The sequence below is a fragment of the Camelus ferus genome, chromosome 22 (genome assembly GCF_009834535.1).
Source record: "Camelus ferus isolate YT-003-E chromosome 22, BCGSAC_Cfer_1.0, whole genome shotgun sequence".
NCBI lineage: Eukaryota > Metazoa > Chordata > Mammalia > Artiodactyla > Camelidae > Camelus > Camelus ferus.
The window spans coordinates 14,842,009-14,867,575 of NC_045717.1; the positions used below are offsets into that span (position 1 = coordinate 14,842,009).

At 47.4% G+C, this 25,567-nt stretch overlaps 1 protein-coding gene and 1 non-coding gene across 3 annotated transcripts in view; both read left to right on the plus strand.

Moving 5' to 3' along the window:
* The first annotated feature begins 4,071 nt into the window (after positions 1-4,071).
* Positions 4,072-25,567, plus strand: part of ATP10B (ATPase phospholipid transporting 10B (putative)) — a 282,836-nt gene continuing 261,340 nt past the window's right edge. For both annotated transcript variants that reach the window (XM_032465150.1, XM_032465147.1), the window contains exon 1: positions 4,072-4,299. The gene's annotated coding sequence lies outside the window, so the exon portion shown is untranslated. The remainder of the gene's footprint in view (positions 4,300-25,567) is intronic.
* Positions 7,277-7,348, plus strand: TRNAV-UAC. Its single transcript has one exon. It is a non-coding gene; the product is annotated as a tRNA-Val (tRNA).

The following is a 25,567-nucleotide window of genomic DNA, read 5'->3' on the forward strand; positions in this document are numbered from 1 at the left end:
TCTTGTAGGAAGCAAAAGAAAATCTTGCAATGAATCGTGAAGGATAAGCAGTCATAATTTGCTGAAGAGGGACCAGGAGTCCATTCTAAGCAGAAGATCCAAAAGGCTGAGCTTTTTCATCAGGTAAGTCTTTCCCTGATGAAACTTGGGAATTACAGAAAATAAGGTCTGTCCTGAATTATCAAATAAATGCAAAATTAAAATAAGTATCTTCCACTGATTAAGTTGGCAATATGAAATGATGATCAGCAAAGTTGGCAAATCCTGCTTTGGGGTTGTTTGTGACTTGCTGTAACTTTTCTCCAAGGACACTGGGCAATGCGTGTCAGTGGCTTGAAATGTGTTACGTGCTTGAAGATAAAAATGCCACTTCTACAAAACGATACGGATATTGCTAAACATAAAGAACTCCATTTTAGAATTTTTGTAAAATGGAAAAAATACAAAAACCTATATGTCCAATAGTTGGGGACTAGCTAAATTAGGATACATCTATGTGACGAGATAGTGGGGTGACTATTTAATAACTCAGAAAATATTCCTCACAACTGATGAAGAATATGATCCAGTTTTGGCTTTGAAAATACTTTATATACATTAAGAAAGAATCTAAAAGTCTAGAAATCAATCGATGATTCTGAGTTGTAAAGTTCAGGGCGATCTGTAATTTTTTTTTAACTTCTCTGTCACAGCCACACTTTCTGTAATAATCATGTATAACTTCAGAAACCAGAAAAACATGAAAAGAATGTTTTCTAGAGGTTGAATGGGTAAAGGTCAGTGTTTTCACTGCTCACAGGTTCAGTTCCACGGTGTGGCCCCGCCTACCACTCCACCCTCATCTCTCATTATCCTCCTGCCAGCCCTCTCACCATGAGCCATGCCGGTATCCAGGTTTTTCCCCATTTCCTTCTACCACAGAGCCTTGATATAGTGAATTATATTATTTTTGCAGCTATTCATGCCCACCCTTTTCCCTGTAAGAGGATTACCTTCCTGACAGTTGCCATGTACCTTGCTAGGTCCCCAGTGTTGAGGACTATACATCCCTGTCCCATTGGCTTTGAGCTTTGGCCAAAGGCATGTAAACAGACCTGAGAAGGCTGCACTCAGTCAGAAGCCTTCAGAGTCATGGCGGGTCCCCACCAGTGCTCTTGGCCTTTCTTTATGCTACAGGAGCGCCATGTCTCACACAGGGGGCTGTTCCTTCAGTCTGAGCCCCCGAATGAGAACCAGAGTCATAGCCCAGGCAAAGCTACAGTCACCCTACTGCCTAGTTGTAAAATCAGCAAGTAATAAACCTTGACAGTGTAAGCCACTGAGACATGAAGGTCATTTGTTACTGCGACAAAGCTGACTAATACATAAGGCACACGGCATTTCTCTATCGGGAATATTCTGACAGGCCATCCCCACTGCATGTAGCTAACTCCATCTCTTCCTTCACATCCCAGTTCTACTGTAACCCTTGGACCAGGTCAAATCCCTTCTCCCATGCTCTCTCCACACCAGGTACTGTTCCTTCTTAATACTTAGCACAGTCATAATTTCACCAGTTTTGTGTCACTGTTCAGCCGATATCTGGTCTGCCAGCAGGCTATGAGCTCCTTCAGAGCGGGGGTCATGGCTGTGTTCACCCGTTGTATCCCCAGGACCTAGCGCAGTTCTTGACACATAGTACATCCTCGATTGAAAAAAAAACTATTTAAATGGCTACAGGAAGGAAAGCCTGAGTAAGCTAATACAGAACCTAAAACACAGAGGTGAGAAACATAAATCCAATGAAGCAAATCTTTGGAAGACATTACTGGTCTTCAGGTGAGAAAACATCGAGAGTCTTATACTGCAAATAAATACGTGGTCACAGTGTTCAGGTTTTCCTGAATAATAGTAATAATAATAATGTTTAAGCACTTCACCACTGTTAAAAGCATTTTATACATATTCATTCATATCATCCTGGTAGCAGCCCTGCAGTGTAAGTGCTTCTGTTATCCCAGAGGGAGGAACAGCACTTTGCCCAAAACCACAGCACTGGGAGCTGGTAGAGAAACGGTTTGTAACCACTAGATACGCAGCCATTCCTTTGGTCTGAAGGGTTCGAGTGCTGGGAAAGTCGGGCAGAACTGCGTCGACGAGGCAGACAAACATTTATCCTGAGCTTTCCCGCTGCATCACCTGGGGTCACCTGAGCTGCTGACGAGGTGGGGTGGCCGGCCCCAAGAGTGAAAACAAAGCACACAGGTTTCCCCACACCCCTCTCATCAGTGGACGCCCACCCAGTGCCGTCCGCCAATTCACGGGTAAGACGGCGCCAGCAGTCACTTCCTCATCAACGCAGCTCAGACCTCTTCGCACCCCTCGCTGTGCCTCGCACAGGCCCCTGCACACAGTAGGTGCTCAGTGGATGTGCTTTGAATCAAACGGCCATGTAGTTCTTGCCTTATGATGAGAGTGACGGGCAGGGACCATCATAGGAGATCTAGTTGCTGGGATGATAACTCCATTTGGGGGAGCAGGTGGGATGTGAGACTCTCATTCTAAAACTAAACTTGACTCAAAAAATAAGGAATTTGAACACTGATTGCCTCAGCCAAGGGGCAGAAAGAGGAACTAATTGTGGGGCCCACATCCCTGGTTTCTTCCCCAAAAGTAGGGGTATGGTGAAGGAGAATGAGCCTGTGGAGGGGCGGGGGGGGGTATTTGCTTTGGGACAGGTGGTGTAGTGGGGCAGCAGCGTGAGGTCTGGGCCTCAGGTGGGAGAAAGGGCCGAACTCGAGCTTAATGTCTTTGGCGTTGGCTGACGTGATCAAGGGTTCGACGGTGCCATTTCCAAGGCCTCTTAGCTGCAGGACCTGTGAGGCTCATGCTGCGACCCCTAACAAGGCTCATTTATGAGGGGGAGGGAGGGGGAAGATACTGGAGTCAGCTGCAGAATTCCTGAGGGCAGGGATAAAAGAGTGAATTGGAAACAATGGAGAACAGCTGGTGGTCAGCTGAGTTTAAAGGACTAAGTAAGTATAGCTCAGTGGCACAGCGCTTGAGGTCCTGGGTTCAATCCCCAGTACCTCCATTAAAAAAAAAAAAAAAGACACCAAGAAATGCCAAGCTGGGGGAGGGGAGCTTCAGCCCATTCTCGGGCAAAATTCCTTTAAAGTCCAGGTGCCAGACCACCCACCGCAGAATCACCTACGGAAATTTTTAAAAATACAGACTCCCGAGCCCTCCTGGAATCTCAGAGTTTCATGCAGAGATCTGCATTCTTAATACCCAGACAATGCCTGTGAATCCTAAAATCTAGAAACCTCTGATCTGCAGGGAGAGAGAATACTTGCCAGGGAAGGGAAATAAAATCCCAAATGCTTAGAGTTGAGACCTGAGTAAGGATGCCTTTTTTCAAGGATAAGTTAATGCCTTATGTTAAGCCCACCTGTGGATTGAGTGGAACGGCAATTAATCAGGATGACTAAGCACTTTTTGTAATAGACGGGGGTGTGCGTTGTTAAACTCTCCTTGCTGCTCTCCCCAGTACTTCGCCCAGAAAGAAATACTCTCCTTTTGGCCTGTCTTCCCTTTCCACTGAGAATAAAGGTAGCTGCCGCCCCGGTCCTGAGAAAAGCTGGACCCCGGAAGTCAGGATGCGATACAGCCACGTCTCTGGCAGAGAGATGGAGCTCCTTGGCCTGGATTGAAGCCACTCTGTAAAACCGCTAGAGAGAGCCCAGCCCTCATCTCCTGACCCTTGGCCTTCAAATTCCTACAGTTTGTAAATTAATCACCAGAAAATGGATACTTTCAGCTGGACCAAGGTCCCAAGTTCTGGCCCTCACCCACCCAGGGGCTCGCTCTTAAAATACACTGGAGGGGCCGCAGCGGGGCTGGGGGAGACCAGGGCAGGCACCTCTCTGGGGTGAGCTCTGGGCTCCTGAGCCAGTTAGGGCTGCTCTGCCTGGGAGCCTTGGAGAAGGAGGGTGGAGATGCAGGGCTCCAAGAGAAGCCTGGAAGCCTGGGACGGGCGGGGCCCGGCAGGTTCCTGCAGCGAGAGGAGGCGGGGGTGGAGGAATTGCATTCAGGTGTGTGACTCTGGAAGGCTAGGCTTCAAAAGGCGTTGGTGCTGCTCCTCCAGCCAGAGAGGAAGGAGGCTCTCCCACTACCTCTTAGGCCCCTTCGAGGCCTGAGAGGCGGTGGTAGTGCCCAGTCTCCCTCTGGCCAATGACCCACCAGAATCAAAGCCCAGGGAGTACCTGACCAGCACCGACCGGCCCGTCATAGCTGTGGCACCAGCACCAAGGAGAGGAGGTAAGCACCCTGCTTGATGCTTAGACCGGGAGGGCAGTGTTCTCAGCTCTCCCCACTGCCTGCTGGCCTGGGGCAGAGGGGCTGCTTCCGAGGGAACCTCTGAGTGCTGGGGGCTGCCGCTGTGTCTCCCACCAGCCACCTGCAGCTCCGGGCTCCCAGGGCACCTCCTTCCTCAATTTGGGGAGCTCTGTGCTCACGCTGGAAGGCCCCATGCATCCAGGTGACAGGGGTCTGAGGGCAGCTGCAGGTGGTGATAGTGGTCACTATACATGGTCTTGGCTTTTTCCATGGCCGACAAGCAAACAGCGTCCGCCTTTGCTGCCTACAGCTTGGAAAGAATGACCTGTACAGAAAGCCCGTAATATGCAGTCTTCTGTTGTTACTTTTCCTATTTCGGGGCCTCTTTCCAAAAGCTTACAAAGCTGTTATGCAGGATTTTGAAAGAAGTAAATTGTGTGAGGAAGACTGAGAGTGAGACAGAGTTGGGTTTTCGATGGCGATGGATAAAACAGTCACGGTGAGAGCTGCTGGAAAGCTGGCAATTTGCAAAACACGCGGGTAAAGGGCTCTTCGGCTTGGTGCAGCCAGTGGGACAGGTGTCGGTAATGCCCACAGTTAGTGACGAGGATGCCGAGCCCCAGGGAGGCTCACTGAGCCAGACCAGGTTAGCTGTCTCAGGACGCGCTCCCGACTTAGGCCGAGGAGGTCGTGTTCAGCCGAGGGTCTCTGAGAGGCAGCGTGCACAGGTGAAAAGAGGCTTTACAAGGAGGCTTTCTCCATCTCCTGTTGCCGTGTTCAGGAGCTAACTGAGACCTTGGTCTCTACTTCTCAAGCCTCAGTAATCCCTCGTTGTGGTCAGCAATATGTAATCACCATGGTCTGTGCACTTAGAATTCAGACCGTAGCTGGGCAGTGGAGCTGGTCTTCAAACTCCAGAGGAAAGGGAGGTGTTGGAGAGCCAGACACTGAACCAGTGCACTATGGTCACTACGAATTAAACCCAACCCCCCCCCCCAAATGGTTTATCAGGCCTCGTGTGACTCCAGCCCTTGCCTCATCCCCAGCTTCACCTACTACCGGTGCCCTCAGTCCGCGGTGAGCCAGCGACATTGCCTGCCTCTGTCCTTTCCCTCCTCAGGGCCTGTGGTCTTCCCTCTGCTGGGAGCACGTTCCCTTGGGCTTATCCTGTATTGGGGTCCCTTTTTTCAGGAAGGCTGCAGCTCAGACTTGGCCTGTGAAAGAGGGCTTCCCAGACCAAAGAAGCACCACCACCACCCAGATCACACTCCCTCCCCATGCTGATTGTCTTCATTACACTGCCGACCATGTGAAACTCCGTCATCTCGTTTATTTCCTCTCCTCCGGCTAGAACTCTGTGCGGGTAGGGACCGTCCGCGTTTCCTGCCTGCTGGACACTGCTGGGTGCCCAGGGCTTAGCAGATCTCCCAGTGATAACAGGGGTGGGCTGATGTTTGGTGAGTGAGTAATGGAAGGGTTTGGGGAATACCATGACCACCAGTTTGCCTGCCTCTCACCCCACACCTCGATTCAGTCTCCCTTGGGAAGGCAAACGTCTCGGTCTAGAAACTGGATTAAGGAGCGCACCAGGGGCAACTGATTCCATTCTTGGAGTAGCATGTGGAAAAACGCCAAATGGCATCGAGTGGATTTCGTTCCCTGAGAAACAGCGAGGTACTGATAAGGCTGGCTCTGCTGGCCGGCCTTGATAAGCCACACTGCCTGTGACTCAGCCCAGCAGGCTCTCTGGTGCCCGTGGCATTGACCTTCGCCATGCCTGGGGTACTCGGCATGCCAACGGGATTTCCCAGAGCTGAGAGGGCATCCTGCCAGCCCTGCTTCATCAAGCCTCTCATTCAAGTTCCCAGCAGCCTTTGCTCACACATCTTTTGCTATTTTGGGTGCCCTTCCTTTATAGGATAGGAAGAGGCCCATATTTGGGAACAGGGGGGCCCAAGGGTTTCTCTGGGCTCTACCAATCTCTGCAACTGGGGGCCAGTCCCTTAGTGCCTCCACTTCTCATGTGTCTCCTCTGAAAATGGAATGAGAACAGCTGCCCTCCGTAGCCCGGAAGGTTGCTGTAAGGTGATGCCAGCCCTTTGCAGAGTATTCAGTGTGACAGTGTTGGAGAAACCAGTGGAGTAAAGCTCTGCTCACAAGCACCCGGCCCTGCAAGCGGTGAGGAGCAGATAGTTTGTAGGGAAGTGTGTTCGTTTTGGAGAATTTGACTTGCAGCAAATCCACAATTCCAAAAGACATCCCTCAGGAAGAGACTTGTCTGCAGGATTCCTCCTCCTGGGCAGCTACCTCAGGAATCGACTCATGCACTTTGATTAACAGCCAGCCTGTTTGCTTTGCAGCAAGCAGCCTTCGGATCCAGCCCAGTGACACTTCCTCCTTGGCAGGCACACAGCACTTGGCAGAATTTCACATGCTGCTGGTTTTTACGGGTCCCGTCTTGGTCTTACATGTTCTTCATTGTAATGTGCGGTACGCCTTCCTGGCATCAGCCCTGGGCCTGCCTCTATTTGACTTAAGGGACGTCTGATGTTCCTGTCTGACCCTCAGATGGTTCTGTGATTCTTGTTTTAAGGCAGTCCTTACCTTAGGCTCCTCTCCCGTGTGCTTTTCTTGACGTCCAGATTTTTTTTTAATGCCTTTTTTGAAAGCAAATAGATCTCTGAATTAGGAGCCAAACCAGAGGCCTGATGATTTTCTGAGGAGGAAGGGGTCTGTAAGCAAAGTTGTATCATGGGAAGAAAAATGACCTTACGTGTCCGGAGACATGGGCTTGAATCCTGGCCAGGTTTCTCAGTAATCCTCTCCCGACTCCTTGGGCCATGGTGGGAGACACAGCCATATTAGCAGCGGACTTTTGTTGCGGACTTAGTGTTAAGAGGATTCCTTGGATAAGCTCACTTCATGTTCATACTGACTATTCCTGTTTCTGGAAGTGAGGGAGGGTATGGCTTAGTGGTAGAGCGTGTGCTTTACATGTACAAGGTCCTGGGTTCAATCCCTAGTACCTCCATTTAAAAAAAAAAAAAACCAAAATCTAATTATCCCCGCCAAAACAAAATGAACAAAAACAAGAAAAAAAATCTTTTTTTTTTTTTTTTTAGAGAATTTTAAGTTTTTGGAAATGGGGAATGTGAGACTCAGGCTGCAAGGTCATCAGGTAACAAGCGATGGAACCCAGATTCGAGCACATGCTGGTTGACAGAAGAGTACGTGCTTTTGTCTGCCAGGTGCGTTGCCTTCTACTGGGCCGCACTACCTTGGGGTCTCTCTCCATACCCAGTTGGACATCCCTGGGCCTGCCGTCCCCACAGGATGCTATCCAATGAGACAATGCTGTTGAAGGTCCATGGAAACGATGCAGGGTCATTTCACCATTTCCCATACGTCTTGGTTACCAAGACTTAGAAAAATGTTCTACAGGTAATTTCTTTTCTCCAAGTGGCCTTTCAAGAAAATGACAAATATTTTCAAAAGAAAAAAAGAAAAGCAAAAAGGTGTATCTTGCCAAAAGGGAACATGAAAATCATCGGCCCTTACCCAGAGAAGAGGTTTTCTACCAAGCTGAACCCCAACTGTTTTAAATTCTTTAAATCCTGAGGAGAATTTGCAGGTCCTTTATGCTCTGCCAGGGATTAATGATGCAATAAAGACAGTCAGCCTTTATTAACTACCTCTTCATACTCACCACTGACAGCATTTTCCTCATGTGAACTCGTGTACAAGAGGCAGTTCTTCACAGTGGTGAGGGCGTGGCCTTGGGGCTTAGAGTGCCGGGCTCAGTCAGTTGCTAGCTGTGTGACCTTGGGTAAGTTTCTCAACCACTCTGTGCTTCAGATTCCCCGCCTGTAAATGGGGGTGTTACTGAAGTTTCCCTCGGTGGTGTTGTACACATTAGCAAAGTGGACACACGTAAGGTACCGAAACAGTGTTGGGTATGTAACATCCTCTCAAATGTTTGCTGCTGCTCCTCTGCCCTCAGTCCCTTAATGAGCGAGGTCCTCTTACTCTCATCCTGAAAGTGTAGAAACTGACAGAGTCAGGTCATAGGGCTGGAATCAGGATCTGAACCTCCAACAGCCTTCCCTCTTGTGTGTCTTGAGCTCCTCAAACTCTAAACGAAACACACATACCTCTGGGAACTCAATTTGACAGGAGTTCCTACTCCAAGACTCAACCTGCTTTCCCTCCGTGCTTGTAGTTAAAGCTACGTAATGGCCTTTTGTTATCTTAAGGCTGGTGAGTGAAGTGCCTTAAGCGGTGTCTCTAGACTATCATCAACCAGCCAGAACTTTCTCTTCTATTCAGGATTCTGTGTGTGGGCAGGCAACCACACTGGCCTTGGGGTGATAAATTTGCTCATGAAAAGCAATCAATGTCTCTGCTCTTCCCCAAGACAGAGTGCTGATCCGACAAGTTAGGAGACTTGTCTCAGCTCTGTGATAACACTGTCTTGTGCTGGCTGGCTGGCTGAAATCGTCTGTAGATGGTCTCTTGAGTTAGCATCAATATCAGTGTAAGTGACCAGAAGAAACGGGCCAGGGGTCTGCCTTGGGCTGGCCAAGGACAGATAGATGCCAGCAGCTGTGCTCTTGCAGGCGTAGGACCCAGTTAGACTTTGGAGTTCCTGTACCAGCTCACTCTCCCTGGGTGGGGACTTGATGCTGCAGTGTCAGAGCACCACGACCCCCCAAAAGCCCCCGTTCTGCTGCTGCCAGCACCAAGTGTGCTTGGCTCTGAGATGGCTCCCAAATCATGACAGTAATTAGTAACAGCTTCCTTTTATTGAGTCCTTGCTCTGTGTGGGTGCATTTAATGAGTTCATGTACTCCTAACACAACAACACTGTCAAGGAGGTTCCAGTATATCCTCCTAATCTTAAGGAAGAGGAAGACGGCATTTGTACCGCTCACAGGCTCGGCCGAGGGCACCCAGGGGAAAGTCGTGCCACCCGGACATACACCCAACCTGTGCGACTCAACACGTGTTCTTCACCTCTGTGCTCAGTGGCCACAAACTCCTCCTGCCTGAATCACCCTCTGAGATGCTTCGATAACATATTCCCCATCAGCCATGGAGAAACCGGTCCTGCTGGGCCACCCCCCTGGGGGATGTAGACAAACCTGCCTCGCCTGGTTTCCCTGGTCCTTCCCGCCCTGGCCCCTGAGCCAGTTTTCCCTTTGCCTCATCTTATCCACACACCTCTGAGCTGCTTAACTACTCAGCTTGGCTTTCTTCCCATAACCCTGTAGTCGCCAGAATACCGCAGGTGGGAAACATGAGGGTGGGGTTTGTCTCTCCAAGGCACCCTCACGCCATTTCCTACCCTTTTGAACAGTAACCCTTCTGAGCCGTTCCCGTGTTTTCCTTCTCTCTTTTTCAGCCTGCTTTAAAAGCAGGCTGGATCTGATCAGGTTGTAAAGCCTGTGTTCAGTGCTGTGAGACAATTCAGTCGTTGGCATTTTAGCCGGAGGACTCGCCTGTGAATTGCGTCCTTTACAAAAGCAGATATAACGATGGTCTGCATGGTGGCTGCCTGTCAAGAAAGTGCCATCCGTTGTAAGCGGCGCTTGTGCGGCTGGGCTGTGAAGAGGAGTCAATGCAGCAAGGAGGTGGGGAAATCTAGTTATGTCTTGGACCCTCAGTGTCTATGTGATCTTGCACAAATGACTTATTTTCCACAGAAGCGTAACATTCACTGCTTTCATTGTGTTCATCTCTACATATATTTACTGATCAGACTTCTACAGTGTTCTGGGCACTGCACTGACATATGTATATACACACACACATAGATATACACATATATACATACATACACACACACACATACACACACACATATACACATACACATACATACACTATTACCTTTAATTCTCCCAGTAACTTAATGAGGTAAGTGCTACAATTGTCACCTGAAAGATGAGGAGAGTGCGGTTGGTAAGGTTAAACACCTGCCAAGTGGTGGAGGTGGAATTTGAGCCAGTGATTTCCATGTGAAATTCCATCCCCCAGACCAGGATGAGGCACTGGCTGACGGTCCGATGTGAAATTCTTCCTTTTCTACCACAAGAGCACGCGTAAGTCTTTGTCTTGTGCACAGTCTGCTTTTGCAGCTCGTGCTGAGGGCGTTTTCCAGGCCCCATGTCATAGCACTGCTCCTCCTCTGCCCGCCTTCTGATGGGGGACCAGAGCAGCCCCAGCCTGTGCCCCACCATCACTCATTTTCCCTGCAGCCCCGTCTGCGCTCCCTGTCACAGCAAGACACCTCATCACTAAGTGTAAATCTTACATTTTGTTTCCTAACAATTGAGAGATCTTGCAAACAAATGCTTGTACTTAACCTCCAAAAATAAAACCATCCGTTTTCTCTTCCTCTGCGAGGCAGGACCGCCAGATACCACTGCATTTCACTCAAGAGAAGCAGAGCTTGGACGCAGGGGAGTTGAATGGGCCACGGAGGCAAGGGCTGGGAGGGGACCAGTAGGATGTAGGCTCAGGAACGTGAGAGTCTCCATCCTGTTTGTCATTATTTCCCGCCCCCCCCCCCGGGGGGGGCCTCTGTGCCAGGAGCTCAAGGGCTTATTCCCTGGATCAGTGCTTTAGCTTCCTTAAAAAAGAGTGTCTATTGCATATTTTTCAGGTACTTGTTTTTGCTTAAGAGGAAACAAAGAAGTGAGGTGGGTAAGTGTCGGGTCATGGAATTACCTCACTTGGGGAGAAGTTTTCATTCAGCCAGTTCTTAAGAGTATTTCTCTGCTCGGCTAGTCTGGAGTTAGTCTGGACTCTCTTGGGGATGGAGCTGGTTATTTCCATCCCGTCTAGAAATGCGGTTTCTCCTGCCCCTGCTTCCCTAGAAGGCCTGCCCACACTCCCCCACTTCGAGTCACAGGTGGAATCTGTCTGGGCAGTGATGGCCTGAGTGTCTCAGGGCCCGACTTTTTCCCCACGTCTCCCTAACTCTCTTCCAGGAAGAGTCCAGGGCAGTAAGATTTCCATTCCTTGAGCACTAACAATGTGCCAGGCTCAGTGCTAAAGACTTCCATATACTACCTCCCTGAACCTTCACAAGCTTTCCACCTCACCACTTTGCACAGGAACAAGGCCCTGACCTGTGGAACATGGGGTGACCTGCCACAGGTCACCCAGCTGGTGGGTGGTGAGCCCTGGCCTCCATGTGAGGACTTGGCGCTCCCAACCGGATCTCCAGCCATCATGGGCAGCACAGCCAACGCCCCCAACCCTCCCGCCTTCAGCCGAAGTCCATAGCATCCTCCCACATGAGAAGCAGGCTGGCCCTTCTCTGACTTTTCTCAAGCCGGGTACCCACCCACTGAAAGCTGCCGTTTTCTAGAAGGGCAGTCTCCAATGGCCTTACTGTAAGGAGTCTGGGGTTGGTTGGGTTCCCTGTTGGAATCAGTGAGACACAGAATCGCTTAAGGGGCCTGAACCTTCATTCTTGGTTACCATTCTGATAAGGGTGACAGAGGAGGGTCTGCTGTGTGGTCTGACCTAGAGAAAAAGGCCTGGAAAAGGATGCTGCTGGGCACGAGCTATGAGGCCCTAAGGGAAGGCTGCTGTCCCTGCTTAGTGTGTGAAGATGAAGTTCAGCCGGGAGCTCAGGAAGGGGGCAGAAGTGTCCCATGCTTTGGTTCTTCCTGAGCCATGACTTTTTTTAATTTTAGTTTTTTTACTGAAGTACAGTCAATTACAGTGTGTCAGTGTCTGGTGTACAGCACAATGTCCCAGCCATGCATATACATACATACATTCGTTTTCATATTTTTTTCCATTAAAGTTTATTACAAGATATTGAACATAGTCCCCTGTGCTATACAAAAGAAACTTACAAAATCTATTTTTATACATAGTGACTAACATTTGCAAATCTCAAACTCCCAAATTTATCCCCTCCCACCCCCTTTGCCGGGTAACCGTAAGATGTTCACTATGTCTGCAAGTCTGTTTCTGTTTTGTAGATGAGTTCATGGTGTCCTTTCCCTGAGCTGCAACTTTCACATCTGCTGCATGACCAGGGGCAGCCTTCAGTGATGCTTACCCAACATCATTGTTTTGATGTGACTTAGGTTTATTTAAAAGGGAACTACTTTTACAAAAAGATAAACGTACCTCAGTGTTCAAAGCAGCACTACTGACAATAACAAAGATGGGGAAGCAACCATCGGCAGATGACTGGATGAAGATGTGGTATATATGTACAATAGAATATTACTCAGCCATAGAAAATGAAATAATGCCATTTGCAGCAACATAGACGGACCTGGAGATGGTCATAGTAAGTGAAGTAAGCCAAAGAAAGATAAATACCATATGCTATCACTTATATGTGGAATCTAAGATAAGATACAAATGAACTTAATTACAAAACAGAAACAGACTTGCAAAGAAAACAAACTTATGGTTACCAAAAGGGAAAGGAGGGCAAAGATAAATTATGAGTTTGAGATTAGCAGATACAAACTACTATATATAAAATTAAAAGAACAAGTTCTTACTATATAACACAGGGAACTGTATTAAATATCTTTTAAACTATAACAGAAAAGAATGTGAAACAAAATATATATTACTGAATCACTTTGCTATACACCAGAAACTAACACAACATTGTAAATGAACTATACTTCAATTTAAAAAAGGGAAGCACTTAACTGGAAAATCAGTATTGCTTATCACAGAAGGTAACTACAGTTAAATACGAGGACCACAGAGCACCGTAAGTAAACTCTAGCCAGATGCCACTGTCTGCTGAAAGCTCTGGCCCTGAGACTAACCCTTGCTTTGTTTCAAAGAACAATTCAGTATTAACTGGCACCATTTCATGGGTGTGAAGTTTCAGTTTGGGAAACTGGAGGTGGGTGGTGATGATGGTTACACAACCGGCTGAGTGTATTTAATGCCACTGAGCATACACTGAAGTGACTTAAATGGCAAATTCTATTTGAAACATATTTTACCATTAAAAATGAATAGTTCTTTATGTACAGTTATGAAACAGTTACGAACAGTTATCTCCAAGATACGTTAAGTGAAAAAAGCAAAGTGCTGAACAGTATGACCTGAACACTGTTACTCAGTTGTTTTTTTTTTAAGAACATGTATATACATACATGCATCTCTGCTTGGATAGGCAGTGATCCCGTGGGAAGGATGACAGTAGTTATTGTATCCAGGGAAAGGGCTTCTGGCAATTAGGAATAGGGAGGGAGGGTCACTGCTATTTGATTTGTGTCCTGTGTACATGTGACTCATTCTAATTGACAATTTTTTTAAACCCTTGAAAACTAGCACCACAATGAAAACTAGTACCTTTAAAGCAGTGGTTCTCAGCCTTGCCCTCACCTAGACTCTAGCTGCTCAGAGTGAGGTCACCTGACCTGCAGCACTGGCATCCCCTGGGAGCTTAGGTTTTGTTCGCAGCACAGCCTCTCAAGCCCACCCACACCCATGGAGTCCAAATCTGCACTTACCAAGGTCCCCCAGTGGCTTGCAGGACATTAAAATGTGCAAAGTACTGCACGGAACTAACTCAGAATCTTTGAGGTGGGGTTGGAACCTGGGAACTGACTAAGGCACCACAGGTGTTTCCTCAGAGCAGGTGGCACTGCCGACCATGGACTTAATTAATTGGGAGAACTGAAGGGGTTGAAGTAGAGCCAATTTTCTTAGTATGTGATTCAGTTTTATTCCATGTGGGCTCCATGTGCCCCTTAGAAATCACTACCTGTCCCACACTTGGGAGCTCTGGCCAAGAGATGCTCTTATCAGGTCACGTGCATGTCACATAGGAACCTACAGTATTGAGATCCACGTGAGTTTGGTGGGAAAGATGTTCCCTTTATATAAAACAGACCCCAGTTCTACACCAAGACACGCGGTGATTAGTGCTTTTTATCCACAGATGGATCATAATGTCAGATCTTTCTAAAATCAGACTTTGTAATTAGATACAGATTTGAATTCGCCTCTCTGAGTCCTGTGTCCAGTGGGTTAACACCTGCCCCGTAGAGCAGTGGTATTTAAATAAGATGGCGTAGATGTTGCTTGATCCCCATTAGGTGATGATTACGTTTATGCCCACTTCCTCTCCCCTCCCACTCCCGTGTGGTCCTGGGTTTCTCTCGCTGTCACTGCTCTCTCCACATTTGCTTATTCTGCCTTGAGCATCTCATGTACAGATGACATTTCTCCCATTGCAGTTGAAGCTAGGAGCTCGAGTTCCACCTCCCCCATCCCTTGACAAAGAATAAAAACTCTGCTGTCTCCTACCAAATTATCTGACACTTTACTAAAATGCAACTGAAACCTCATTACATGGATGAACAGCTTTCCATCAGCTCACTCCTAGCTCCAATATTAATATAATTGTTGCCGAGACATTGCATTTGGCCTCGCAGGCAGTCAGGAAGGCGTCGCAGTTAGTAATCTGAGATGGCTGCACGCGCGCAGAGCTGCTGGAAGCTGCTAGGATTTCCGCGTGGCCAGATGATGCTGGAGAGTGGATTCCATGGCTTCCCTCCGTTGCCAGACAGATAGCAGTGAGGAGAGAGAGAGGGTGTCCCAGTGACGGAACAGATGTCCTTCCCTGAGGCATCCAGAGTCATCTTTTCAAAATGCGCATCTGAACATGTTTCAAACTCCTGCTAAAGAAAAAAACAACCCTCTGAGAACCTCTCCGTACTTTGTCCATGGAGACCAGCACTCTACAGGGTCTACAAAGTCTGACTTGTAGGTACTCCTCCCGGTCATCCCCTCAACTCCCGTTTGTCTAATTAGTGGGTTGGCTTTTTCACTTGACTGAGTCCTTGCTTTGTGTGAGCCCTGATTTCTCCAGCCGTAGACCGAGTCTGATTTTGTGCACTCTCATAGCCCTGGGGTCTAATTTGTAGCAGATGCTCAGTAAATATCCATAGAAAATGTAAACACACGCAAAACGTCATACAAGTGGTCTCTGCCTAATCTGCCGCCCCCTGCTTTGCAGTGTGTCTCCCAGCAACGCTGAAATGCTGGAAGTCATCTCATCTCTATAGGTACCAGGTGGTTTTCTCCCTTTGAGCTTTTGCTTAACTGTCCCCCTGCCTAAGACTCTCGCTGTATTCCTCACTCACTCTGTCTAGGACATCTCACTCTTACACAAGCGTTTTCTTCTACCATGAACTTCCCTTGACCCACCAGCCTTCTAGGCTATTCTAACCCTCCTTGATGTCCCCATTATGCTTCATCTATAAACTCGATCATTTCACTTAACCCTGGTCTGCGTGTCTGCCTCTCTAACACCTTGAGAAAGAAGAAATGAGAAAGTGTAGAGTGTGTGGTGTAGCAGGTGACGGATGAATCAGATGTGTGGACGTGAACAGGGGATGGGGATTTCATAGCGGAGAAAGAAGCATGTCCTGTGGCCTCAGTGCTTTTGCACTCGCTCCTCCCTCCATCTGCATATTCTTCCTACCTCCTCTCCTAGTCACTTTACCTACCCTACAGACCTCATATCATGGCCATGGGGAAGTGTCCCCTGCCCCAACCCCTAGACTCCATCAAACCCCAGCTATATGTTCCAGGTCCTTACGTCTCCTTTATGAACTTACTGCTGATTATAAACTCTGTAATCTGATTTAGGTTTGCCTCTCCCTTCATACCGGAAGCCTCGGGAGGACTGGCTGTATCTCCATTTTTCACCTAGCATTGTGTCTGATATCCTGGAGGTGCTCTCTGAAATGAAGTGCATCACCTTTAGCCTTTAGTGGAACCTTGAGTGTGAGAAGCGAGAGTAGGAAGGTGAGGATGCCCGGCTGCCTTTCCTCCCTGTGGTCCTGAGGGTGTTCTTCTATTGGCTCTGTGTGGAAAGTCCACGCCATCATTCAGCATCGCCAGGACTTGCTGGGAAGCATCGCGATTATTGGTTCCCACCCTGCCCTACAGGGCTCCCCTCCCTACTTCAATCAGGCCACAGATCTCCTGTGAGCTTGTTTCCTGGAACACTCAGCCGGTCCAGCTGCCAACTGCTGAAGCAACAAAGGGGCATGATGGCAAACCCAGAAGGGAAGGCAGGTGGCAGGGAGGACAGCAAAGTTGTCTTGTAAGTAGGTCTGACATCCCAGACACGTTCTGTCTGGAAGAATGAGCCTCATGACATGCTGGGGGCTGGCGAGGGCAGAGCTGCTCTCTCCCTCCTCCCCTGGCTGCCTCGCTCAAAGTGGACAAGAGGTGTGATTGGACTTGAAAATAAGGATCTTCTAGGTGACCCCCTCCGCCCACCACTTGTAGATGACCATTTTCCTGCCATTGACATCGACGTTCCTGATATTACCAAACCACTCCAAAGCTTGTCTTCCGTTCGGCCTGCCCTTGAAAGCCTTCTGGTGACTGTCCCCAGCCAGCTGGAAAGTTAGAAGCAGTCAGACATCCAGGCAATCCAGGGCGAGGCTTGGACGTGATGTTTGGAGTGAGTGTGTCCTTGCCTGGTCATGGCCCTTGAGCCATGAATTGGGCAGTGGCCTGGTTACAGCAAGGAGATCAAGTGAAAGGGGACAGGGCAGTGGGAGCAGGAGCGTGGTCCACACCCAGCTCCCCGCGCCTCATTCTACCTCCATAAAACACAGGGGCAGACACAATGAGTGACCTTTGCCTTATGTCTCCGGAGCTGTAGGTTTTCAAAAAGACAATTTGGAGCCACTATAGGGGGCCAAGGAGAAGGGCCCAGCAGAGTATGAAAAGGTTTGGAAGCCACTGAACCAGATGGTCTCTGAACTGGCCCAGCCCTTTGAACCTTTGGCTTTAACGTTGGGAGGCACAGGCCTGTGCCAGGTGTCTGGTACAAACAACAAGAGTGGAGTGGTTTCAGGGTATGGGCTCTAGAGCCAGGCTGCCTGGGTTAGAATTGGCTTCTAACACTTACTGTGTGTCTTTAGGAAAGTTACTTAACTTCTCTGTGCTTTTATTGCCTCATCCCTAACAGGGTTATAAAGGAGTACCTACCTCACACAACTGCTATGAGGATTAAATGAGTTAAGTATGTAAAATGAGTAGAATGATGATGAGGATTAAAATATATTCATCAGTATTGGCCGTTATGGTTGTATTGCTTAACATCACTAAACAGGTGGTTCTTAATATTTTGGGGGATCTTGGCTCCCTCTGTAAGTCTAGTAAAGCAATGAACCCTTTCCTTGGAAAACTAGATACCAAAACGTCTTGTGCACTCAACTCAGCAGTTAGCTCATTGCCGTCAATCGAACCCTGAGGCTTGAAACAGGCAAGGGCTTTGGCAGAGATCACGTCATGGAAGGAGCAGTGGGGCGCGGCTGGGGCACAGGTGTCCTTGTCCCAGCTTGGGGGTGTTTTCGAGGTGCAGACAGGCCAAGACGGCCACATAGACTCGGATTCCATCCCTGCTCTTCCACCTGCTAGTTGTATGACTTAGGCAAGTTTCTGAATCTCTCTGTGCCTCAGTTTGCTTACAATAGGGATACACACCAGATCTCATAGATTGTTACAAAGTTCCCACCTGAACTGGGAGCACAGAGTAGGCGAGCTACCAGGGCTACTCTGTTTCTATGGCAACAGAAGGGCTGTTCTGGGAAGCGAAGCCTCCGCACCATGCAGATGGCAGGGTAAGGGAATGAGAGGGTCTTCATCTCCAGCCTGTGTGATGATACTAGGAGGTAAATCTGCACACTTTGGGGAGAGCCGCAGGCCAAAGCGCAGAGGGGATAAATGTCTCCTCCTGTCTTTTGTCATTTTCCTTTCCTGAGATAACCAGGGGTTTGGTTCCTTCTAGGGCACAACCTCCAAACAGTTTTACCTTCTCACCTTTGAATGTTACTTCATCATACTTGAGAAAGCTTTTAAAGATATAATTGAATGTGTTTTGAAGAAGGTTCACCGACTGGTTCAAGGCGGGAGTTACTTGTGAGGCTGGCAGGAGAACCCAGTCCTCCTGATTCTGAATTCGATTCTGAATTCAGGACCGTCCCTATCTTGGGGGCACCACGTTCTCACAGAATCCCACCTCGGGGCCCCTCAACTGGTCTGCAAGCGTGTTTGGGTATCAGCCTCAACAGAACCCTCTTCCAGGCTTTATGAAACACCAATGACTCAATTTATCTGAGACCGTGGTCATCACGCTGTTTCTCAGAGATACACGCTGTTTCTCAGGTCTAAACCCTGAAAGGAATCTTATTCATGGTCCTTTAAAAAGGAGCACTGGGCAACTTCCATCCTGTGTTGGAAACGTCTTTCCCCGAACAGCTGTGTAATTAGTGCCTGGGCATATAACCGTGACTGCACATAGCCTTGTATTTTTCATTTAGGTCATGTTTATAAGTCTTAATTCCTCATTTAGTTTTGTAAAGTGTCTTCAGAGTAGGTTGGTGTTACATAACCTCTTTGCCTTTGGGTCTAAAGACAGTTCTGAACATAGAAGAGAGCTTAGTTTTACAAAACCACTTTTCTCTTTTTTTTTAAATCTAACCAAGCAAAAGACAAAAGCCTGCTTAATTTCCTTTCGTAAATAAACAAATGCACATATAAATAAATATTCCTCACATATATACACATGTGCATATTTAAGTAGCACATAGCTTGCAATATTTTTGGAGAAGTATTTTGGTGATTCAACTGAACCTATCAAACGATGAACTATCAGGTAATTAACAGGCTCTGATAAATGATTGCTAATTAAATTTTATGATAAATGGAGCAGAGCCCATCTATTTTTATATTAGAAGGAACCCAATATGTCTCTGGAATTACTGCAAATCTCTCAAACAAGGTGTACGTTTATTTAAGTACCCTCCAAAGGGACTTCATTTCAGGGACTGCAATTTGCTAAGAGATTGGACTGGGTATTTCCATGGCAAATAAGTCCGCTTACATTACACCCAGGCCCGGTAACAGTGTGTGCCCTGAATAATTCATTACTATCATTGTGAGGCTCCCAACTCCATAAATGGTGCAGCAGCATAAAGGGTAACACGAAGACAGCACACTCAGGTCCTTTACATTTCTTCCATTTTTGTTTGTTTGTTTGTTTTTGCCAACACTCTCTCCTTAGGACCCTACAGATGGGGGAAATGAAAGAAATGAGTTGCATTATCAGATAAGGATGGGAGATTTGGGCCAAGAGGATTGAGGTGAAGGAGCTAATTGGAGGGACTGGGACAACGAGCTCAGAGGGGCTAAGTTGCGAGTGCACACACTAGGTATGTAAGTGCAGCTTTCATTTTCCCGAAGCTATTCTAGGAGGCTGCAGACACATGGCAGATGCCTCTGGTACCAGCACAACTCGCCATGATCCAACGAAGTTCTGAGGGTGGGGAGGAAATAAAGGGAGACAGACAGAAGGGAATCCCCCTTGCATCCCATGTTCTCCATCATCCTTGGCTCCTGGAATTTCAGAAGGAGGAGGGCACCAGACAGCAGTGACTCCCATTGAGTTTTATAAGGTGGTTAAGATTCCTGCCACTGGGTGCAAAAAGCATGGGGTTGGGGTTGGGGCTGGAACTTGGATTGCTTCATTCCCATTCTGGTGCTAGTTTCATAGAAAGATGAAGGACAGATTTTATCTGTTTATCTACCTGGAGACCTATGAGAAGGAGGTCTTGCTGCTGTGTGTGTCTGTGTGTTCTTAACTTGAGCTATAATTGACATATAAAACTCTGTTAGTTTCAGGTGTACAACATGATTTGATATATGCATATATTGCAAAATGACAGCCACCATAGTAAGTCTAGTTAATGTCTATCACTGTACGTAGTTACAAAGCAACTTGGCAACTTTCAACGCTGCTATACAGTACAGTTAGCTAAGGTGACCGGGCTGTACATTACATCCCCATGACTGACTTATTTTTTTTTTTAACTGAAAATCTGTTCCTTTTTGGCTACCTTCACCTATTTCACTCACCCACCCACCCCTCCCCACCCCCTCCTCTGGCAACCAATCTGTTCTCTATATCTGTGAGCTTGGTTTTTGGTTTGTTTGTATTCCACATCTAAGTGAGGTCATACGGCATTTGTCTTCCTCTAGTCTGACTTATTTCAATTACCATAATATCCTCAAGGTACATCCATTCTTCTTCTTCTGGCTACATAATATTCCATTGTGTATGTATACACCACATCGTCTTGATCTGTTCATCCATCAGCAGACAGGTTGCTTCTGTGTCTTGGCTTCATTGCCTTGTTTAAGGGAGCTAAATATTTCAGTCAAATTGAATTCTGTCACAATCTGCCGAGCAGCTCTCCTGAGACATCAGGAGGCTGCCCTGGAACTGACTCGTGGGCCATGTTGTCCTCTGCCCTCCGTGAGCCAATGGCCTCAACAGCCATTCTTCGGACCAGGAGTACTGCCGTTTTTTTTAAGACTCATTTCTCAAAGAAGCAGGGCCTTCTGAAGGAGGAAGACGACCTTCTGAATTATGCAGATCTTGCTCTTTAAGGTCACGTAGAGCACAGGGAAGTGTGGTAGGCCAGGTTAGATCACCCCACGGAACCACCCCACCTGGTATCCTCAGCGTCTCAAGGGTTAGGGAGAACATAATGAATGTCATCTAGGATCTTAAAAAATAATTACAAAGGATTCTCCTCATTCCACAAAAGTCCCATATCTCTTTCATTTTTATTTATTTTTTCTTCTTAATTTTTTAAATTGAAGTATAGTTGATTTACAATGTTGTGTTTCTGGTGTACAGCATAAAGATTCAGCATAGTTCTATATATTCTCTTTAATATTCTTTTTCATTATAGGTCATCATAAGCTGTTGACTATGGTTCCCTGTGCTGTACACTAGGACCTTGTTTATCTATTTTATATATAGTAGTGTGTATCTGCTAATCTCACACTCTTAATTTATCCCCCTACCCCACTTTCCTCGTTGGCAACCATAGGTTTGTACATGTAACCGGTGTCTAGGTTCTTGTCCTGTCCCAGAAAGAATTCAGAGACAAGAAGACACAGAGGTTAAGAAAGTAAAGTGAGGATTTATTAAGGGATGGATGGCACACTCTCAAGGGGAGAGCGGGCAGGCTCAGGTGAGCGGCTGCCCTGAGTTTCTTTGGTAAGTTGGTTATATACAGTGTAAAAATGAGTGCGCAGAATATTCATTGGGAAAGAGAAGAGTTTGGAGTCCTTTTCCCTGATTTCATCCCAACTGCACCTTCCCGAAGGGAGGAGGGATTTTTGTCCTTATTTAGTGTGGATCGAAGTGTCATGGCATCGGCGCATGATGGGTACTTCTGATCTGCAAAGCTAATTTTATTGAAATGAAAGCATAATGAGCAAAAGGTTACATTTGGACACTGGAGATTCCTGCCTTTTCTCATCTTTCTTTGTCGGCCTCCAAGCCACTTATCACCCCGAAAGTTGTGACCACTTAGCAGCCCAGAGGTTCCTGCTTTTCTTTCTCTGCCCAGGGACCCCTGGTGCCTACGTGATGTGTGGTTTCTTGCATTTGGCCTGTGCCCCTCCTTTCTGCCCAGTTCCCACCATCTGGCCTGCATCCCCCTTTCTCTGCTCATATCTAGCTGTCTGCCTGCTCTAACGGCCTTCCTGATCATCTGCACAGGAGTGCCTCTGCTAAGGTCCCCTGAGCCTCCTCTGCTTCCCCATCAGAGCCTTCATCACAGTGTATTGTGACAGCCTGTCTGGGTCTGACCCCCATCAGACCGTAGGCCATTTGAGGTGAGTGGGTACCATATTGTTGTATGTCTACCATTCCGTCCCCAGAGCCTCGCACAGTACCAGGCACCTAGTAGATTTTCAGTTAATGCTTAGTAAGTTGTATTCAATGAAGATCAGCTTTCCTAGAGCAGAGGGTGTCAGGTGGGAAATCAGAATGTTGGGGTCAGAACTAGCAGGGCAGTAAACCTGATAGAAGTTTGGATTTGATTAAGCGTGGGTGTGACAGGGCAGAAGGAGTGCTGGGCAGAAAAATAAAAGAATAATTAACATCAAACTGTCCTGTGTGCTCCCCTCTCAGCAGAGCAATGGGGATAAATGGAATAAAATTAGTGAAGTCATTAGCATGATAACCAGCCTCTCCTCCCACTGGGAGTTGGGAGGTGTCAGAGGTGGTCCCTGCTCCCAGCCTCCAAGCCCCTCAGATCACTGTCTTTCCCTGCAGGGGCAAGAGTAAGTGATGCTCCAAAGCTGCTAGCCCCAGGGTCCTCTCAGAGAAGAGGTCTCTGTGGGAGAGACGGAGGGAAAAAGAGTTACCTACATTCAGGAACATACACACATTCATTCTCATGTTCTTCTTCACCATAGGTTGCAAGATTCTGAATATAGTTCCCTGTGCTATACAGTATGAACTTTTTTTTTTTAAATCTGTTTTGTATATATTAGTATCTGCAAATCTCAAACTCCCAGCTTATCCCTTCCCACCCCCTTCCCCTCCTGGTAACCATAGGTTTCTTTTCTATGTTAAATATTCTATGTCTATGAGTCTGTTTCTGTTTTGTAAATAAGTTTGTCTCTTTTTTTTGTTTGTTTTTAGATTGCACATATGAGTGATATCATGTGGTATTTTCTTTCTCTTTCTGGCTTACTTCACTTAGAATGACGATCTCCAGGTCCATCCATGTTGCTGCAAATGGCATTATTTTGTTATTTTGTATGGCTGAGTAGTATTCCATTGTATAAATGTACCACAACTTTTTTTATCTAGTCATCTGTCGATGGACATTTAGGTTTTTTCCATGTCTTGGCTGCTATAAATAGTGCTGCTGTGAACACTGGGCTGCATGTACGTTTTTGAATTAAGAGTTCCCTCTGGATCTTTGCCCAGGAGTGGGATTGCTGGATCATACGGACGCCACACTTTCCACAGTTCATTCAGGCAGCACGCGCAGCGACACTGCTACACTGCCTGGCGCGCCTGTGAGGGAAACACAGGTCTCTGTGTGAATAAGCACACGGTTACTGTTGACAACAGGAGTGCCGACAGCCCCCGAGTTCTTAGGGTTATAATAGCTCTCATTTGCAGAGTGCTTGCTCCCTGCCAACCGCTCTTCAGAACGTTATAGATACATTATTGTATGTAAGTCAAGAATCTGTTCATCCCTTTTCTCCTCTCTTGCTGATGTTGGGAAAATACATATTTTGCCTAAAAATACGTATTGCACGCTGAGCAGCCAAGCTTGACCAGGTAACACTTGAGCTAAAATATGGCAGGTAATGCGAGCCCACAGGTTCACACGCAGACACATAAATACTGATGGGGAGGTGGAGAGGCTGATGTGATTCCCTGGTCAGGACTGTCCGGCCATCCTGCCTCTGTCTAGCTTGTAAAGACCCGGACAGCAAGAGCTAACTTGTGTTGGGGAACAGCTAAGTTCCAGGTCACGATCAGTGCTTCACGGGCCGTGTGCTCCTCCCGGGAGCCCTGTTGCGTAGGTAATATTGAGATCTTTAGAGATAAAGACCAGGCATAAAGCAATTAAGTAGTTTGCCCAGCTAGGAAGTGGGAGCCCCACCCTGCAGTCTAACTCCAGAACCTTTACACCATCAATCACCACTCTTAGAACTTTCTATAGATCCTGAATTTAAGCACCTTTAAAAAAAAAAAAAAGTAGGAATCCATTTCCAGCTTCGTGAGTATTAAGGAAGTACCGACAGGGAGCAGCCAGGCTGCCACCTTGTCAGGCGTGTGACAGAGACTCCTGAAGCCATGACTGGGCTTGCTCTGCAGCCAGCGAAAGGGGGTGACAGGAAGGATGTTAAAACTGCATCAAGGCTTCTGTGATGCTTCACTTGCAGTAGACCATCAAATGGTTGGGTGTTTAGCATTCCTCGTAATGGGAAAGAGCAGATTCATCTTATTACAAGTTTTCCATTTACTTGAGAAGGTGCTCTGTGGCTCTGGGCCCTCGACAGCTCTGAGAGGCCCACTCGCAATGCAGATGATAAAATGCATGTGGGCCTGTGAGAGCCTGTCCGCCAAGGCCTGCTGGAAGCCGAGGACCACGTGTGAGTCCTACGGTGCCTGTCACACATCCAGCATCACTGCTTTCAGAACAGGGACAGGCTTGCCCAAGTCCCAGCTTTGCAACTTAGGAACTTCCAAGTCACCAGACCAGGTTCTGGTCTTGGGTGTGACACCAACAAGCTTTGTAGCCCTGAGCGGTTGGACCTTTCTGAGTCTTGGCTTTCCTGTCTGTCAAATACGAGGTTTAGACTGGTTGTCGAAGGTGCCTTCCCCTTAGAATGTCACATGGCAAATAAAAAGCCTCTCAGCCATTCGCTGCTGTTGTTGGTAATTACTTGTATTATTAATTTTTGAGGCAAGGTAGTTGATCTACTGGGTTCTTGGCTTTAAGAGGGCAGGTGTGTTTTGGCCACAATTCTATCTCCAGGGTCCAACAGTGCTTGACAGAGTGGGTGTTTAGTAAATGTTCATGGACGACAGTTGGATGGGTCCAGTTTCTCTTGTGAACCCAATGCTGCCTTCCATGGACCCATCGCGTGCTATTACATGCACCTGTTGGACAGCTGTAGACGCATGCGCCTGCATATGAAGTGTGTCCATGCTCACTGCTGCTGACAAACTCCTGAAACTTACACAGTGGGTCCCCTGAGCCATGTGACTTTGTGTCCTTGTTCCTTTTATGGTTCATTCATCAACATGTCTTTGCGGTAACAGTGTCCGTTTCCATCTCTCAGAATGTTCCAAATTATTGACCAGTCAGTTAGCTAATGACTGATCGGTGCCAGGCCCTCTGACAGGTGCTATAGGGAAAGAATAGGAAGAACTGGGCACTGCTGTCAAGAAGCCTATGGCTATTAGGGAAAAGAAAAGATGCCCTCATTTCTCTCTGTCACCTTCAGGTCTTGCCCTTGTTGCTCCTTTTTTTCCCTCTATCGTGAACCCTATTCCTTTCCCCAAGAGCAGACTTCAAAAGTAGGTTTTACTCTGCCATTCTTTACCTCCTCTGCCTGGCACGTCTCTGTTTCCTGGGAACTTTGAGAGACTAGTTCTTACCCCCATGTTGGCCACAATCTCTCATGTTGCTGAGTGTTTGTTTGATAGCTAGGGCGTCACAAAGAACCCTGACATGGAGAGTGGTGAATTCGTTTCTCTAAGGTTATGCAGCAAATCAGTCCAAGGTCATAAGATGTCAGGGCCCACTCAGTCAGTACTCTTCGACTCTCCTGCCCACAGGAATTTTTTTTGGAAGTCAGTAACATCCATCTGAGGTGCTACAAGACAAGG